This window comes from Canis lupus, chromosome 22, assembly GCF_011100685.1.
Source record: "Canis lupus familiaris isolate Mischka breed German Shepherd chromosome 22, alternate assembly UU_Cfam_GSD_1.0, whole genome shotgun sequence".
NCBI classification, from domain to species: Eukaryota; Metazoa; Chordata; class Mammalia; order Carnivora; family Canidae; genus Canis; species Canis lupus.
In genome coordinates this window covers 37,568,991-37,588,422 of record NC_049243.1, presented here as the reverse complement: position 1 = coordinate 37,588,422, position 19,432 = coordinate 37,568,991, and the positions used below count along the sequence as shown (strand labels likewise).

General features: G+C 34.8%; 1 pseudogene; it reads right to left on the bottom strand.

Annotated features, from left to right (window-relative positions):
- Positions 1-18,960: 18,960 nt before the first annotated feature.
- On the bottom strand, positions 18,961-19,098 carry LOC119865292 (annotated as a pseudogene).
- Between the last annotated feature and the right edge of the window lie 334 nt (positions 19,099-19,432).

Here is a 19,432-nt window from a genome sequence, read left to right as displayed (position 1 = left end):
AAGTATGAATGATTCCATATACTAGTCTACTTATTCCTAATTCCTCAGGGAAAGGCATAAATTACTTCCACTGGAAAATAGCAAAGATGTGGAAGGCTGTCTAATTTTCTGACCTAGAAAATCAATATGAATTTAGATTGGGGGAAATTGATTCATATATCTGATAAACAACATTTACTAAGAACCCATAAACCTCAGGGTTTTTTTGAAAGGAACTAGCTTAAGGCATTTCACATTAATTCCTAAGTCTGATTTCCCCACCACTCTTCCCTGTTGGCAATAATAATCTGATTTTTTAAATGTATATTCAGGCAATCTAGGCATTTTCAAAATTATTTTAAAATTATTTACTGTGGATAAACAAATCAGTCCCAGTACAGTTCAGAAGTTGTCCATGAGTCTTTCCATAAGTTCCTCTAGGTCCCGTTTTTAAACTACTAGAGCATAATTATCCTACATATCAGTGCACTAGGAGAGAGTTGCCATGGACTTCATTAAAGCCACATACTATCTGTGGGAGGAGTGGAGACTACGCACTGGTCCAGTGTTTCCTCTCTGGCTCCTGATGTTGACATACCATCTCTTCAGACCTTTCTTCAGGAGACTGAGTGAGACCCGTATATCTTCACCCATGTATCTCACTCCCCTCCAATCTTGAATGTTCTCTACATCATCTAGTAGTTAACCAGGTGGCTAAAAGCTGCCTTATCTGTTGGCAAAGTTGATCTGTTGACAAAGATTACCTTTTCTTCACAGTTATATCTGTTTACAACTTGTAAGAACATACCTCTATGTATTCAATTTGGAAAATATTCACTGAAAGAATATTTTATGCCAGATATTGCTCTAGGACTGGGATATGGTAGAGAAAACAAGATAGTGAGACTATTGCTCATATGCAGCATTTCATTAAGGGAAAGAGAAAATAAGCAAAATACATAAATATAAGAATGATGAGTGCTATGATGAGTAATAAGTGGAACGATTTCATATAGACAAAATGGATACTTAAATGGACAGGCCAGAGGATACTTTCTAAAACTGAAACACAAATGCTAATGAGGATCTATTCATCCAACATTCAGAGACAGCATTCCAAGCACAAGGAATAGTCATTGCAAAGATCAAAATTGTGGAAGTAGCTGGGCAATGTTGAGGAAACAAGAGATGCCTGGGGTGGCTGAAGCAGGACTAGCGTATCAAAAATCTCTTATACTCTTTCCAATTCTGTCATTTATTAGAGACATTGCTGTGTTGGCCATATTTGCCCAAATGTAACTCTGCCTTAGTCTCACCAGCAATTCTAGCTTTTTTTCTCCAAGGGTATTCTGATGAAATGGTACCGGGCCCTACAGGAAACCTTGGCCTCATGTATATGCATGTGGCAGCAGAGGGTTGAAACCTGGTGGGTCAGTGGATACTGGGAGTTGTATTTATTTCCTCTATTCACTTGAGAGGGGGGGGGTGGGGAGAGGGAGAGAGAGAAAGAGAGAGAGAGAGAGAGAAAACAGAAAAGAAAGCAAGAGAGAGAGGGAAGGAGGGAGGAAAGAAGGAAAATAAAACTCTCTTCTCACCTCTACTTTTATCCCTTTCTTTCTGCTAAGCCTTATCACAAATATGAGGAAAAAAAATAGATTATTTATTTTACAAATGTCTCAGTCCATTTTCTTTTTCTCTTGATGTTGTGTCCTTTAAATAATTACTTTACAATATGATAAGTTTTTCTTCAGCCTTCAAGTGTCAGGTAGAAGGAAATAAAAAACAATATGCTCTCCCATATTTCACGTTAGTTGTCTGCTTCAGATTAATAGCCTACCTATCTTCCTGTCAGAACGAGGTAGAGGTAGATATGGTAGATAAACTATGCAATGAGAAAAATGCAAATATATATATATGTATATATTCCTGTCACTAATATATTTCAGTCCCTCGTACCATCATGGACTGGCATCCCAGGAGAGTAGATGCACAAAGAACAGGGGTTGAGGACTGGTTGAGGAGGGCAGGTGCAAGAGGAGCAGGGGTTGAGGGTGAGGAGGTTATCAGGAGGAGTAAAAGTATGAAAGAATTCAGATGGTTGAAGGATCCTGTGAGATAATGAGTGGGGACATTTGGCCTGTATTCTTTTAAGAACTTAAGAGATTCTTGTGCCTTCATTTGCTCTGGGAGACACAGGCTTCTTCTTGGGATTTGCCACTGATTTTGAATATGTTGAATATGATTTTGAATATTTTGAATGTGCCACGATATGTTTCAGGGGCTGTATTAAATACTCTATATACATTATATCATTTATCCTACTCTTGACTATTTTAATACTATTATTTTCTGCATTTTATAATTGATGAACATGAGGGTAAATTGTTCCACACTCTAAAATCTGTGAAGAGACAGACATTTGAAGGTAGAGCCCAAACTGTAAAGCTTTAAATTTAAGTTCAGGAATGGGAGAGAGAGAAGCTTCAAGTGTTCTTTTGTGTTTTTCTATTCTTTTCATCATTATAAAGAGAATGGATTCAAGAAGCTCTTTGCAAGAATATATACTGCAGTTTGATAAGACAATCTCTCGTTACCCAAATTTCAGTAAAATAAATAGAATGAAGAAGGCACTAGGAGTTTAGAACCCTCAAAATATGTTACAGTTTAAAACATGAAAAGGAGTTAAGAATGGTAACCCTTCAGTATTGTAAATCTTTGTGTATAAATTGGTTAAAATAATTTAAAAAGCACAAATAAAAAACATAAGGTGCCTGGATGCTCAATCAATTAATTATTTGCCTTTAGCTCAGATCATGATCCTGAGATCAAGCCCTGTGTTGGGCTCCCATCCTCATTTGGGATCTCCTCTCTCTCAATAAATAAATAAAATCTTTAAAAACAAAACAAAAAATCCCCCATAAGTCAGGTAAAGATTTATAAGAAAATCACAACATAAGTCTGGTATAGAACATAGTATTTGACTGATAATGTCTTTTATCTCAGATCACAATAATAGGAGTTGACCAGTGCTCTATCATTAACCTAATATCACATGGTACTCCTTCTTGATGCTTTTGAAATTATGGATGTGTAGAAAAACATTTTTCCCAAAGTCAGGATTTTCATTATACAGGACAATATAGAGAGAAACAAAAGTTGAAATTGAAGTTTTATGGTAGGATATTATATTGCATGATTAACTCTAATTCTTCAAAGTTCAGATAGACCTATGTTTTCACAGTATCTATGCATGCGTCATTACAAAAATGAAGCTGATATCCGTTTGCAGGCAGGTCCTATGGATGGCTCTGTACACAGGTTCATTTCAATGAAAGATTAATAGCTTTGCTCTTATGAGCAAAATTACCAGAAAATACACTTTTCCAATAGTATCCAACTAAGATGCTATAGTCATTATCCTTTCTTTCACAAAATGTCAGTAACATGGCAAGCCAGGCATCCATCACCACTCTGTGGGTCTTTATGTGTATAAAACTTGCCTTTAAGCTGCAGATAGCTCTTTAATCTTATACTGATTCAGAATTGTCCAACCGTACTCTGTTTTTTAGACTTCTCACTAGAAGAGAAATCCAACCTGAGTCTCTTATTTTATTAACCTATTTGGCTAGATAGATCAAAGTTTTAAAAATAATAAGGCCAGGATTTCTATTACTTTATATATAATGACACGCTTCTCCTACCGCTCTTGTGATTTCGGCACCTACAGAGATTAGAACACTGCATTTTACAGTTGTCATTGTGCAAGTTTAAAACATAGTGTTATCCCCATTATGATATTTGAAAAGTTGTTAAAAAAAACAAATGAAAATGTTTCTATAAATCTAATTTTTATAAATACTGCAAGCAAATAATAGCTAAAATAAAATAACACACAAAAAGATTATAGTTTTTAAATAAATTCTAAGTTTTTTAGTGACTACTTTTTTTTATTACTGATTTTCTTTCCCTGCCAACATCCCAGAATCTCACAACTGAGTCATTTTTTCAGGGCCTTTTAGTTCATTATTTTTGTCTTCTTTTTCAGTTCCTTTATTAAAACTGCAGAGGTCCATTTGGAGCCCCCTGCTTGGCACTGCTGCAGGGATTTAAACTTTAGCAAGTTCAAAGAAAACACGAATTATAAGGAGAAGCCTTGGATTTATATAGTTTCTTTTGAAGAGCTCAAAGTATGAGAAACCTTTCCCATGGTCAGGGTTAAGGTTACAAAGTGTAGAACATATAATCTCTGTATTCTTGTCAGCCTCTCATGCTTCTATTCAATTCCCAAAACACCTTATTGAAAATGGCAAGTACAGTATCAGTCAAGGTCCCAAAAGGAAACAGATTTCCACTCAGATTTTTCAAGAGTCTTTAGTAAAGGAAATGTTTACAGGAGTAAGCACAGGGTTATGGAAAATGACAAGGGGTGTTGAGGTACGCAGATACTAATATGCCATTACAGACCTTGCATCAGGAAACAAAACAAAACAAAACAACAGAGGAGAAAAATTATGCCACTGAAGCTCAGTGAGAGAGAGAGAGAGAGAGAGAGGGAAAGAAAGAAAGAAAGAAAGAAAGAGAGAGAGAGAGAGAGAGAGAGAGAGAAAGAAAGAAAGAAAGAAAGAAAGAAAGAAAGAAAGAAAGAAAGAAAGAAAGAAAGAAAGAAAGAAAGAAATGGTCAGGCAAGGGATGCTACAGAGGTAAGTGGATATTGCCACAGCCAAAGAGTGCTGCCCATAGCAAGGAGGGTCCTTTCTGTCCCTCCTCCTTTCCTCTGATCCCTCAGGTGGCCTGCCATTAGCCCAAATATCTACAAGACAGTCCTTATGGGAGCCTCAGTAATGCAGTCTGCAATGGTTGGTTGGCCCCCTGGGGCACAAAGAATGATAAAGAATGAATATGGAAACATGCAAAAGGAAAGGGCACAGTTGGCCTTTGCCATTTAACTTTTTATTTTCTTCCTTGTCTCCAAATTAAGGAATCATATTGAATAGAGGGTATATATAATTTTAATAAGTTATTAAATCACCATGAGATGATGTCAATTAAATCATTAAGCCACTACTAAAATATAAAATGTAACATTTACTAGTTCCAGAGCTCTTCATATCACTCAAGAGAGAACTGCAGGGAAAGAAGGAGGGAGTAGTGACATAATAATCAGTGTAATATATGCAATATAATGTATTCATAGCTGCTAAGATGTAAGGGGATGCACAGGAAACGGAACATAACAAAACAAGTATAAAGAAACTGGCAAACTTTTATTTCTTGTAATTATATTCCTTCCTTCCTTCCTTCCTTCCTTCCTTCCTTCCTTCCTTCCTTCCTTCCTTCCTTCCTTCCTTCCTTTGAAATTTGATTTCATCTACACTATCCAGAGGTGACTGAAGTGACTGAGCAGGCTGCATATTAAAAAACCCGCTTCAATACACTGTTTCCCTAACCTTTCAGACTCATTTACAATGGTATAGCCCCTCCATCTATTGACCAAACATAGGCTAGTAATGAATCTAGACTTCAATTAATAAATGAAGCCAATCATTTGATACAATAACTCATGTTAACACATTAAATTATAAATGCCCAATTCAATAGATTATATATACAATGGAATATTACTCAGCCATTAGAAATGATGAATATCCACCATTTGTTTTGATGTGGATGGAACTGGAGGGTACTATGCTGAGTGAAGTAAGTCAATTGAAGAAGGACAATCATTATATGGTTTCACTCATACAGGGAATATAAAAAATAGTGAAATGGATTATAGGGAAAAGGAGAGAAAATGAGGAGGAAAAATCAGAGACGGTGACAAAATATGAGAGACTCCTAACTCGGGGAAATGAACAAAGGGTAGTGGAAGGGGAGGTAGGCAGGGGAATGGGGTGACTGGGTGACGGGCACTGAGGAGGGCACTTGACAGGATGAGCACTGGGTGTTATACTATATGTTGGAAAATCGAACTCCAATAAAAAATATACAAAAAAAAAAGAGATTCAATCCTATCCATCTTTATATTGTCTATGTTGTATAATCCTTTTTATTAAGATTTTATTTATTTATTTATTTATTTATTTATTTATTTATTTACTTACTTACTTATTTACTTATTTATGAGAGGCACAGAGAGAGAGCCAGAGACATAGGCAGAGAGAGAAGCAGGCTCCATGCAAGGAGCCCAATGCAGGACTCAATCCCGAGACTCCAGGCTCATGCCGTGGGCCAAAGGCAGACGCTCAACTACTGAGCCACCCAGGCATTCCTGTATAATCCTTTTACAATACTTCTCCATGGCAGTTCTCCAAAGTCAGCTGATACAAACTAGAAGGATCTAGTAAATCCTTTAGTGCAGATTATCTCCTATGGGAGTCAAAATTGTTTCTCTGGATCATGTTGGAGCTTAACTCTTGTTAAAATGCCTGGACACGGGGCACCTCGGGTGGCTCAGCGGTTTAGCACCGCCTTCAGCCCAGGGCGTGATCCTGGAGACTAGGATCGAGTCCCACGTCGGGCTCCCTGCATGGAGCCTGCTTCTCTCTCTCTCTCTCTCTCTCTCTCTCTCTGTCTTTCATGAATAAATAAATAAAATCTTAAAATAAAATAAAATGTCTGGACACAGTGGTGAGTAGGGAAATTGTTTTTTCTAACCGCTAATTCTAATAGTTTTATGTTGTGCTAATAATAAAGCATAATGATGATTATATGAATGAGCTGTAGAAGAAATAGCATACTTAGCCACTGAAGCAACATTGTGTTAAAATTCTACCACTGGCATATAATTGCTACGTATAAGTAAGTAATTGGAATCTTTGGGGACCATTTACAGTGAAATGAGGGTAAAAAAATAACATCAGTGATGTCATAATTCAAAAAAAGTTATAATTCAGCAAAAAAGATAAAAGCAGGCCCCTTTATACAGTTTTCTTTAAAACAGAGTCTAAGTCAAAACTTGTTAAAATTTTATTGAGAGGTGTAATCCCAGTTGTCTCCTGGTTCTGGGTAACATAGTAAGATTAGTGATTTCTGTGTTCAAGAGCCTATTGTCTCACTGACTTTGAAATATAATCAGTGCATTAACCTGAGTGCATCTGTGGCATAAAATGTTCATATAGCAGGCAGTCTGTTAACACTGATAATGGTAACTACCTATGGGAACATTCCAGATAAGAAAGAAAAAAATCTATATCTAGAATATGTATTGATTGCTATAAGGACAGCAATTTTCACTTCTAAGGTATAATTGGTTAATTTAATCAACCTAATATCAGGTAGGTGAATGGAATGGATGGTGCACCAAAGAATCATATTCAGTTGAATACTTAGTGTTTGTTCATAACGCTGAAAGGATTGACATATTTAACACATAAAAATGTAGAATACACAAATTTGAATTTGACACATACAGCTTATTTTTTAGTATAAATATATTCCACATACTTATACTAAAATGAACAAACAAAAAACCTATTGCTTATTTACAATACACATTTAAGTTGGCATTGTATAGATTATTTGGCAATTTTAGCTGCTATCTAATTGAATATTCTAAAGTACAAGTAGCAAGATCAGCATTGATGACAAGGTAATGGGATTTGAATTCCATTAATAGACTCTATCACTGCCAAACTCACAACTTTAGTAATGAGGGCCACTGGATAAATACTGGAGTTGCATATGATAGAGGCTAATTGTGATCCATGGGGCAAGTTACCTGTATGAGATAGTTGACATTATTTATAGGGTCCAGTGCAAAATGAAAACCTACAAGCCTCATTCAAAAACCCCTATGAATTTTAAGGTGATAGGAGTGTATTAAACAAAATGTGGAATGTTCTGAGTGTGGGGCCACATGTGACTATATGAATTATGAATTGCATTCATGGAACTGCTCCACTCCTGTCTACATGGGTTTTGAGATATTTTGGGGATGTAAATTTCTATTTTGGGAATTAATGTGAGACAAACAATATTTATGTACTCTTTATAGCCATTCCTATAGGCCCATCTACATAACTCTTTCCCCAGACTTCTTTGATCAGATCTCCTAGTAGTTTTCTCTAGTGACTGCTAGCCAAACTGGTCAAGTTACTTATCAATGCCTGACAGTCAGCATACATCAGTACTTCAAGTTGTCTCTCCCTTCATATTAATTTGATGGCCACTGTTCTGTGGAAGGATTTCTCTTGACCACTGTCCTTTAGTGACACTTATGAAAGGAGATGTAAAATGGCAGTTCCTTCTCATTAGTGCCAACATACTATACTAACCCGTCTCTTAACCAAGGCCGAGACTTTGTTTTGTGTTTCTTTAACTCTGTTAGTTGGTCATAGGAAATTCTCAATGAGGCCAGAGACATGAATTGAAGAAGAGGAATGGAGGAAAGTGACATGAGAGTCCAAGCCACCTATTTGTATAATTTACTCCAAGGTCAGATTCTTTCTGAGCCTGATCTCTAAAGCACATTTTCATCATATAATGAATTGCAACTAGCCCTGCACAACTTTATGAGATGATGGATATATAGCTTGGGTTTCAGTTACGTATTGTCATTACTATAACCTAGTAACATGTCAGGAGCTTTATTAAAGAGAGGAAAAATTCTTGGCTACAAAAGTTGTTACCTTTCTCTAGAACCCTAGGGTTTCATGCTATGACTTTCCTATTAGGCGTTTCTGATGACTACACAGCATCCTTATCCACTATGCAGGCCTCAAGTATCATCAAATATGCTAGGCCATATGGATCAAGTGACATGTCTGCCTTCTTTATAGACATATCACTTGATTTGCTACAGAGCATTTGAATCCAACTCAAAACATCTACCTTCAGAGTTACCCAATAAATTAAATCAGTTCTACTTGTAGTCCCAAAAGTGATAAGTGCAGGCTCCAAAATCCAAAATGCTTCATGAAGCATTGTGCCTCTTTCTTGGATATTGGAGCTGAGAAGGTGCAAAAATTTGCCCTTTATCATAAAAAGCATATCTTAGCACCTCACAGACCACTCGACTCCTATAGATTTCATCATTGTGAAGGGCCATTTAAGTTCTGCTGAGCTACCTATCAGCCTCTGACACACATTAATTTAGTTAACTTAGGATATTTAACATTCCCCATTCACTGGATTCAATTAACATGACATGATCAATATACTGGACTCATGGAAAATCTGGTGGAAGGCTAAGTTGATCAAAGTCCCTGCAGACCAAGCTGTCATAGAGAATAAAGGAATTAACAGCTTTGATGTAAATAATGAATGTATATTGCTGCCCATTTCAGGAAACCATTAGTTGCTTTTACTTTTGATTCTTCCTACTGGAGAATACCAAGAAGTAATTATTCACTAATTCACTGCTAGCATACCAAGTGCCAAAAGTTTCATTATTCTGTTCCAGTAAAAGATAACCATGGCTGAAACAATTCCACCTAAGCAGCTACTATTGGAGCCAATTCTTGGCTAGGTTTAGAGATATACACCTTCATCTGTCTGGCTAATGCACAGACCAGACAGGCAACTGAATGGGAGATATGATGGACACAGCTACATGAGCAACTTTCAGGTCTTCATTAGTGTTACTAATCACTATAAGTCCTCATGAATGTATTACGGCTACAGATTTACTATGTTGATAAAATGTTGAGATTTGGGCCTAGGTGAAATATCCAAAGTTGTATAGGTGACCCATTTGTCCCAACTATAAAAATAAATTAGGTAAAATGTAGCCTCCATAAGCTCCCATTCTAACTGAAGAACTATTGTGGCATTTCCTATTGTTTAATGCCAGTGTCTGCAAAAGGTATGAAACATTTCTTTGAAAAGTCTTGTCATTTTTCTTTGTCTATACCAATTCTGTTGTTAAATGCCTCCATGTCCTATACTATTACAGGATTCTTCCTTAAGGGGACCTGGCCACACTTTCAAACAATGGACTATGGATTTGTGAACATATTTAGATTTTTGAACTATATTAGATCTCAACCAGAAGAAGGACCCCATTTTTCCATTACCATATCTGCCCACTAGCTCTTGAACATTTTTATTATACAAATTTAATATCTGGCTGTCAATCTCTCTTCTAGGAAAACCGTGATCTATTTAGTCATCACAGAGTCCTAAAAATCAAGTTATCCTAAAAGACATCAGGTCATGCTACCCATTATGTATTAATTTTGCCCTCCTTGCCTCTGATGGTGACCTGTTGCCACTTGGTCTGCCTTTTCAAAATCCCACCATATCCACTGATTATTAGGTAGTACATAACATTATCCTCCTACTAAGAATCATATCATGCAGAGAACAGCCATCATTAAGATTCTCAGAGATGTTGCTATGTCTCTTATCAGCGAATTATTTATTATCTTTCATGAAAAGAGTGTTCTTTGGACACCCCAAGGCAACACAATCAGATGATAGCTTATCTGGTCTTACATAATAAATCCATTGTAGTGTTTCCATTTCCTCTTACTTTAGACATTTTTGTCAATATTGTGGCCCTCTTCTTCACTTATTGAAATATTCATAAGGTCCAGGGCAGATATCACATATAGCTACTGGAAAGTTCAAGATTAAAGATACAGAATTTTTTATAGACTCTGGCTCCAAGGAAGTATCAGTAGTCTAGAACTGTATATTCTGTCCAAAGATTCTGTGGCAAACTAAACTTTTCAATTTCATGTTACAAAACTATTCAAAGAGTTCTAGTAGAAGATGTTGGACATGGAAATGTGTTTAAGTTTTGGGAATACATAGCAAGTGGGGATGTGTTGATGCGGTTCCAGGAAACAATTCCAGCTAAGACATAGTCAGCTGTCTGTACGAGTAGAAGAAAGGAAAAAAAATTGGCAAAGTAAGTTTTCAGGAAAGGAACTGACTAAATTCTCTTATCAAAAGGCCCAACCAAATGGACATAAGTTTAAGGCTATTTTCAAGCTATATAAACACAAAATGCTAATCAGGAAAACAAAGCAAAAGTCATAACAGTCATAACATACAAAGTAGCAAAAGAGTATTAGAGTTTTTCAAGAGCATCTAATTGACAATAGCTTATAAATTTTATATAGAACAAAAATAGCAATATTGTTGAACTTAGTGCTGATAATGCAAAATCTATAGCCCACCTAATTCAGGAACTGAGTTGGCAATTATAAGGCTAACCATATTTTCGCAGGTCTAAGAAAGTCAGAAGCTAACAAAATCCTTCCTGCTCCTTAATTCTGCTTTTCAGAGTGTTTCTCAGAAAGAGATTTATGCAAAATTGCGAAAACATTTCTTGCCAAAATTGTAAGAGGCATAGTTTTTTTTTCTAATAAATCCTTTGATATTTAGTTGATATAAGGATACACGATATGCTAAAATTTAGAAAGAAAAAATACTTTTTTCTTAAAGACTTTACGATTTTTTTCAGTAGAGACACAGAGAGAGAGAGGCAGAAACACAGGCAGAGGCAGAGGGAGAAGCAGGCTCCATGCAGGGAGCTCAATCCCGGGTCTCTAGGATCACACCCTGGGCTGAAGGCAGACACTTAACCACTGAGCCACCCAAATGTCCCAGGAAAAAATACTTTTAAATAAATTTAAATTCTACCATTTTGGGGATCTGATGAAAAAAGTATATAATTAACTTAATTCTTCTATTTATTTATTTACTTATTTATTTTAGAGAGAGAAATAGCATGAGCAAGGAGTGGGTGTTGCAGAGAAAACAGACAGAAAAAGAATCTTAAGCAGGAAAGACTCCCAGAGTGGAGCCTGATGCAGGGCTCAAGCTTATGACCCTGAGATCATGACCTGAGCCAATGTCAAGAGTTAACTGACACTTAACTGATTGAGTCATCCAGGTGCTCCAATTCTCTCTTTTGAATAAATGGTTAACTAAATGTATATACCATCCTAATAAATGCTGACAGTACTACATAGTTTACAGAAGTTGTGAGGAAATTAGATACTAAGCTAACATGAGTATATTATAAAATCATCACCAAATTTTTTTAAATGCTAACAAATAATATTTGGAATTTGAGTTTACAATATCTTATTTTTATTTTGAAAAGCTGGTTTCCATTTTCAATCAAAGAGAATAAATCTAAATAAGTCTAGAATTTTAAAGTATAATTTAAAAAGTATACATATTTGAGTAAAACATGGTTCAAAACGGCCATTTTGACTTGGTCCTCATGTAGGCAATATATGTGAACATTTATTTGGTGTTAAGTTGTTATGGAAGGCTAGAATGCCTCTGAATATTTTATCTTCCTAATTTTTCTCTTAATAATATTACTATTATTGGAAACAACTAGGCCAAGTGTGTCTTTCTAAACAGAATTAAAAAACAGGATGTATCAGGTAAATATCATATGGAACTAAGAGATTGAAGATTTTAAAAGATGAGCAGAGGGGCAGAGTGGGCACTTAAGGAAAACATTTATTCATTTCACCTCTTTCCTGCTCTACATTTCATGTACTTTCAATAATTTATCTTCTTATTAAATTCTTCAGCTTTGTTTATTTTTTTATTGAAATTATCCATAGCTTTTTTTAATTCCAAAGATGATATTTTCATTTCTATTTGTTCTCCTGGGAACTTTTTCAAGTCTGGTTTTTGGTTTTTTGTTTGTTAGTGTCTGGTTCTTTGCTAATTTTAAATGCTTGTAAATATATTTTCTCACCTTATATATACACTTTTAAAATAGACCTTATCCAATAGGTATATTATTTAAAGCCCTTCAGAATTTTTAGCTGCCTCTAGTTGTATCTTTTGTCTTTTGTCCATCATATGACAGATTGTTCCATGAAAGCTAGATTGCATGGTGATTACTCATGGTCTTGAGATTGAGTTTTCAGGCAGAACTGACAAGAGCATGCCATGATTAATATGAGGGTTTGGGGAGAGGAAGATATCCAGGAATAATCATCATCATTCATTCTAACTTGATTAATTTTTTAAGTTTTATTTATTTGTTCATGAGAGACAGAGCGAGAGAGAGAGTTAGAGACATAGGCAGAAGGAGAAGCAGACTCCTTGCAAGTATTCTGATGCAGAAGATCCCAGCACCTCAGGATTACAACCTAAGCCAAAGCCAAATGCTCAACCACTGAGTCACCCAGGTGCCCTAACTTGATTAATTTTATAGATGGCAGTGTCATTTACTAATTCACTATGATAAAGAAGTGGGGATCAGGGTAGTTTTTTTTTTTTTAAAAAAGAATAGTTTTTTTGATTTTTTTAAATGTTATAATAATATTTAGGTAACTTTGCATGCAAATCTGAACCTATGATAATTTTTGCCTTGAAGGTAGTTGTTTGGCTACTGAATAGAATACTTTCTAATTCTTACAATTGAAAGAACTGACATATGTTGTGTTCCTTACATTTTAAAAGAAACGTAAATGCACCAATGTACATGGCTATAAAAAAGTCCTGCCTACCTATTTTTTGTGCATGTGTTTCCAATAATATAATGGTTATATATAAATTTTGAAATACAAATGATTTTTCAGAGATAGGTAAAACTTGTTCTCAATCTGGCAAGTATATTAAAAGACTAAGAATAAATTTTATAGATCAGAATTACAATGACTTATATGAGCAAAACTATATGAAAATCATTTAAAACAAAATCCAAAAGGTTTATCAACTGATGAATATTGAGTGATGGAGTCTTTCATCTCTGTAAAAATTAGGAAATCTCACTCTACTCAAACCAGCTAGAGTGTATTATATTCTCTGCAAAAAAACTCTAAAGGACACTCCACTCAAAGGGGGAATCCATGTCAAATAGAATGCTGAAGTTTAGGAAAGTGGTCGTAACATGGAATCTGTTGTGTCATGAAATTGTATATATGAAGTATTTGAAACTAGAAAAAGTATGCAAAGGTTATGATACCTGACAACAATACATTTGTATTGTCAGCATTCTCCAGAAAGAAAAACAGAGAAACAGAACAGATAGGGTAGATATAGATATATATATAAGAGAGAGATTTTTATGCAATTAACTCTTGTGATTATGGAGGCTGAGAACTTTCACTATCTGCCATCCATAAGCTGGAGAACAAAGAAAGCTGGAAGTATAATTCTGCCCAATTCCAAAGGAGTGAAAATTTAGAGATGAGAGGCACTAGTATAAATCTAAAGCACAAAGGAATCCAAAAACCTGAGAGCTAGAAGTTCTGATGTCAGAGGTCATGAAAAGATGGGTATCCCAATTCAAGAGAATAATAAAAGTTGCCTTTTCTCTACCTTGTTGTTCTATTCTGGTCTTTGGTGGATTGGATGATTGTCCCAAATTCCACTTTGGTAAAGATGAATCTCTGTACTCAGTCTACTAATTCAAATGCTAATCTCTGACACAGACATAGCCAGAAATGATGGACAGCTATTGGGTCATCCCTTAGCCCTAATCAATTGACACAGAAAAGTAACTGTCATATCATCAGAATGAAAAAAAGTATATAAGAATAGATAAAAGAAATATGACAAGAGGGACATCTGGGTGGCTCAGCAGTTGAGCATCTGCCTTTGGCTCAGGGCATGATCCTGGAGTTCTGGGATTGAGTCCCGCATCGGGCTTCCTGCATGGAGCCTGTTTCTCCCTTTGCTTGTGTCTCTGCTTTTCTCTTTGTGTGTCTCTCACGAATAACTAAAATCTTTAAAAACAAAACAACAACAACAACAAAAAAAGAAATATGACAAGAGTACTTTTTTGTAAGCCATAGAAGAATAGGGTTTAACAAAAGCTCATGGAAGCAATAATACCATGGATTTCATAGAAGACTAATTGGACAAAGCCTGAAGATATTAACCATGATCATTCTGTATGTGTGAGAGCCATGCTTCTATGCGGAAGGACAGTGAATAGTAGTGCCTTGTTTAGCGCAGGGAGATTTGTTTTAAGTGGACATGAGTAAGCTGTTTGATTTTCCTCCCAACCTGAAATGCTTCGACTTTCAACAGCATATACTTGGAAAGGCATTGGGAGTCAGTAACAAGAAGGAGATAAAGTGTGGTGCATCCCAGAGCAGAACCATGTTTCCATGGGTAAAAGAAGGAAGATTGACTCACAGGTATATTAATACAGATTTAACCTTTTATAAATGTTACTATTCTTACCTGCACAATATAAAACTAATTCTACAGAAATCTTTACATATTTTGAGACTCCTTTACTATATTGGTTATTTATAAAATAAGAATTCCAAAGGACTAAGATTTTAACATATATATATATTGAAGTATAAGCCATTATATGTAATAAATTCTGTGCATGAATAAATCCTCATTTGAATATCTTTGGTTGGGAATTGTTCAGAGTACATAACTCAGAGTATATGACATGATTTCCAAGTTTCAGTTTGTTTGTTAAAACATTCAACCATATAGAAGAATGGCTAATGATTTCTTGCTTAAATGTGCAATAAAATTACTAGTGATGTGAAACTCAACAACAAATAAAAACATTTCCTGACAGCAAAATAAATGACTAACATGCTTGAAAATGAAAACATACTTATTCAATTTGCTCTAGATTTAGCTGTGTTGCATTCAGCAGGAAGTTGTCACAGAGCAATGAAGCTGCAGTATACACAGATGGCCGTGCTTCTTGTAGGAACAGACATCTGCATCCACCCATGGCAGCAGATCAGCAATGTCTTCTAATTACTTTCTTGAAAATTTCTGAGTTACTTTACATCCAGAAGAGAAATATGCATTCATATTTATCTAAACTTCTAGAATTATATTTATTGAATTCCTCTGAAGTATTATTATTCTATTGACGTAATAAAATCACTTATACTATTTAATTCATTTTCTCATACTAATCCTGCAAGGCAGGTAGGAAAAGTTTTATTATATGTATTAGTAGTTTAGGAAACTGACCCAGGAAGATTAAATCATTTAGCCAACATTACTCAACTTATAAATTGCAAGACAAGAATTTAAAACTTAGTTATTTGATTACAAAATTATAGTAAGGTATTTTACTATACATATTACTTGGGGGCAAATCACATGCTGAAATATAACTAAAATAAGATTAATATTGATTGAAATAAATCAATTAAAATATTTTGGTTTAATGAAAATAATAGTCCAACATTTTGGCCTCCCCAATACCATGACGATTTATAATTTTTCTTTCCTTTTTTGACTTTATAGAATTGAAAGTGTAAGAAAAATTAAAGCAGTAAAGAAATAGAAAAAAATGGGGAAATTACAACTTACCTTTACTTTGTAATGAGACAAACTTCCATTAACTAACTAACATTACCTTGAAAATGTGATTATGACATACTTGACTAAACAGAAAAGGTGGGCTACATAGTAAAAATGAGAATTAGAAATAATTTGGCATTGCACAATCTTGGAGCTTCAAGAATATGTAATGGGAAGGCAATTTGATTCTTAACTTTTTAAAGATTTTTTTAATTATTATTTTTGAGATAGAGAACATGGGGTTAAGGAGGAGTAGAAAGAGAGGGAGGGAGACAATCTGAATGCAGAGTCGTGATATCATGACCTGAGCCAAAATCATGAGTCAGAAGTTTAATCAACTGAGAGACCCAGGTGCCCCAAGCCAATTTGATTCTAATTGTTACTTAGGATAAGTAGAAAAAGGAAATTATCAGTTACACTTTTATGGCTAAGCTTTTCTTTAAAATATCCAATTTATGACTTAAAGACAAGATATACTTGCTTCAAAGGTCTACATGACTTTGTATATTCTAACATTTTTGACTATCATATCTTTCCTTTATTCTATCATTTTTAGTGTTCTCAGACCTTTCTTCAAAGCTCAGTTCATATTTTGAGAACACGTTTCCAATTTATTACCCAAAACACCAGTGCAATACTTTCTCCTTTTTGATGTATTTTTAGTGTTCTATACCTGTCTTCTATAATGGACATTGTGGTTGAATGCCTATTATTAGTAGTTAGTATTATCATATACTTTCTACTCCCATTGTGTATCACCAATGCACTTCTAAGTTCCAGGTACTTTTGGCTCCCTATCCTTTTGCCTTTGCCACTTCTACAATGAATAGAACTGTATAACTTTGGATAAAGAAAAGAGAGAAAAAATAAATATTTTACTTCATCATTGAATCATTATTTCAATCAAACCTGAATCTCATCTTACCTCCGTATTTTCTCTTGTGCTTTAACAGGTTTTTGGTTATATTCACACCAAAGCATCATGAAAGATAAACACTTACAATGCTCCAAGGGCTATTAAAACTTACTTTAGAGTGTTATTTTATTAATTCACAACATCTCTATGAAGTAATAGTTATTTCCATTACTGTAATGAGGAACAAAGGCATAGAAAAGTTATACCCTTGCTGAAACACATATGACTATTAAGTGCCAGAGTAAGGATTCCAATTCAGGCAGTTTGGTGAAATATTCAAATGTCTTGAACAATATGACATATTGCTTCCATTAGCTCACATTGTATTGTGTATTTGTGTCTATGACCCATTATAGTTCTTATACTGCAGGGGTTTTTGTTTTGTTTTTGTTTTTTGTGGGGGGCTTTGTTTGTTTTGTTTTGTTTTCTTTTAGTCTTTACTGGTCTGTGCATTTCTACTATTCAGCATTATGTTTGGAAACACAATCAATAAAAATTACTGTTATGGGTAAAATGAGACTTTTCTTCTGCAAGTGAAAAATTACAAGATAATGACTGCTAGTAGAATGCATCAGTTAAAAAAGAAAATCATTACCTGGAGAAATTAAAGATTGTTTGTTTGTTTGTTTGTTTGTTTATATCTGCTCCCTTCCCCAGTGGCATCTGGCTTAAACATTCTCTAACAGTTCCCATTATATTTGGAAAGATCTTAGTTTACAGAAAATAGTATTTGAATACCTTGTGGGTCAACCACTGGCCTCAGCCAGAATACTTGATAATGTATTCTTCAATTTAAAAAGCGTTAGTATGTGACAACTATGTGTAGAATGTCTTGCTATGGAGTCTAAATAAAGTTCTTTTCATTATTTTCTTTATTTGGGAAATCTTGTTAAAGATTGGCCTGAAGCAATATTCAGATAGTGGTCCCTTATTGCAACAGCTCAATGTCTCACAGAAATCAGTTATAGCTATGGGCTTTTGAATTATTTTGCTATAAATAATATCAGAAACAATAGTTTTAATGATTGGCTGGTTCAATGGATTTGAATTTTAGGCTTGGAAAGAATATGGAAGAGAAGGGAGAAAAGAGAAACAAGTTGAATATTCAAATACATGTTTCTCTATAGATGCAATTAATTCTAATTCTAGTTGCTGATTTTGTTGATGATTCATTTTTTGCTAAAGACTTAAAAACTATTTTTCCTGACTGTGAGTGCACTACTAATTGACGACTTAAACTGTTATTAGCATAAATGTTTTCTTTTCCCCATTGAACTCTTATCACAGGAAATGTAATTCTTTTTACCTGAGGCATTACTTGGTAATTAAAGAAAAGTGGTTTCCTAATGCTAATTTCTGTAATAAAAAGGAAATGTATGAACACATTAAATTGAAGATTGTAGTGATAATAAAAGGTACATCTCACATGTCTCACCTAGAATAATGTTTTTCTTGCTTTCTAAAGTAGAATACTAAAAATCAGTTATGTTTCTCATTTCATTTTCTCATACAATATTTATTCTATGAAAAGACTAAATATGCAAATTGCTTGCTTTATTTTTTTAACTTTATGAGCTTCTTTTATTTTTTATTTTTTCTCTGGAACTTTGCAGATTTCCACATACATATATTTTTTTTTTTTTTTTTTTTTTTTTTTTTTTTTATGATAGGCACACAGTGAGAGAGAGAGGCAGAAACACAGGCAGAGGAAGAAGCAGGCTCCGTGCACCGGGAGCCTGATGTGGGATTCGATCCTGGGTCTCCAGGATCACGCCCTGGGCCAAAGGCAGGAGCTAATCCGCTGCGCCACCCAGGGATCCCTCCACATACATATTTTATACAGATTTTGTTATAGCAAGAATTAGTGTCAAACACCACTCATTGAACCAGAGACCCTTGTGATGTTGGCAAAAGACTTGCCCCTCATGTAGCACACCATCTACACTTGTGAGTTCATCAACCAGCCAGAGACTAAAATGTGCTGTATTTTTTGTGGTAATGTGACTAGTGCTGTATTTTTAATTTCGATGTCAACTTATTTATTGATAACATATAAGACAGAAATTAATTTTTTAACATATACTTTGTATCCTGCAATACTGCTATTATTGCTTTATTTGTTCCAGGGTATTTTCATTGTTTGGGATTTTCTACACAGTTGTCATCTCTGAACAAAGAGAGTTTTATTTCTTCCTTCCAGTCAGTGTAAGTTTTCTTCCTTTTCTTGTCTAATAGCACTAACTAGGACATCCAGTAAGATTTTTTTTTAAAGATTTACTTATTTATTTTAGAGATTGGGGGGAAGGGCAGTGAGAGAGA